This window comes from Aplysia californica, unplaced genomic scaffold (assembly GCF_000002075.1).
Source record: "Aplysia californica isolate F4 #8 unplaced genomic scaffold, AplCal3.0 scaffold00892, whole genome shotgun sequence".
Taxonomy (NCBI): Eukaryota; Metazoa; Mollusca; class Gastropoda; order Aplysiida; family Aplysiidae; genus Aplysia; species Aplysia californica.
This window is the reverse complement of record NW_004798162.1, coordinates 38,304-39,403: the sequence shown is the minus strand read 5'-3', so window position 1 is coordinate 39,403 and position 1,100 is coordinate 38,304.

Below are 1,100 nucleotides of genomic sequence, written 5' to 3'. Positions count from 1 at the left end.
AGTTCTTCTTTTTTATGTTTGTTACTCTCTTGTAACACCTCTAATCTTCTTGCGCTCATATGACCATACGCAGTTGCGAGCGCCGTAAAACCTCTACTAAACTAAACTAAGACTTAAATTACCCTGTTGTTATGACCGCCGCACTGTGCTCTCTATATAAACTATTTCGCTGCGAAACGTTCGCGCCATGGCCGCCCAAATGAAGGGTGTGTATGATTTTCTAAAATAGATAGCGGTCGTCAGTACAGTCGGACCCTTTCCTACGGCTACCTGTCCAAGACAATCACCTGTACATTATGTTACAAATCCACCCCCCCCTCCGAAGTTTTTTTTTCTATATTATAATGATCATGCCCAAGACGTCCAACTGTCTAAAACAACAATATGGGTGCCATCTTGGACAATTTTGACTGTATTACACAAAGTTTTTGCTATACATGTAATTTGAATGGAAAAAACTTTACTGTTTTTAGGCCTACAGTCCTACAGTGATCCATTTCACTTATTTTATTGTTATTGTTACTTTTGTTGTTGTTGTCTTTCGTAGGTTGATTTCAACCAAACGAGTGCCTGTTATACATCTTGGCCATTTTGGTCAAAGAATTAAGAGTTATCGTGACGAAGCAGGTAGTAAAGTTTCTTCAGAAAGCCACGTTTTGTATAATAATAAAAAAAAAAAATAAAAAAAAAGAAATAAAAATGATAATAATACTACTAATACTAATACTAATACTAGTAATGATAATAATGATAATGATAATAATACTGGCTGGCTTGTCCGTCAATGTCTGACGATGGCCAATTCATCCGAAGAGGAGATTAAAAAAAAAAAACGAAGCAGAAAAATTAAAGGTTAAGATGACTAGTGGCTTCTGCTATACTCAATGAGACCAACTCTGGCAGAAAAAAAGTATACCATATTCTGAACTTTTAAAACCTCCACTTACTCTTGTGGATGGGCGCAGCTTGTGCGCATCTCTGTGTCTACTAGATGCCTGGTGGTGTCATCTTCTGTTCCTACGGGCCTATCCTTCATAAGCTTTTAGCGTTATTTTTTAAAATTATAGTAGTTCTGTGCCTATGTCTGAATGAAAATACTC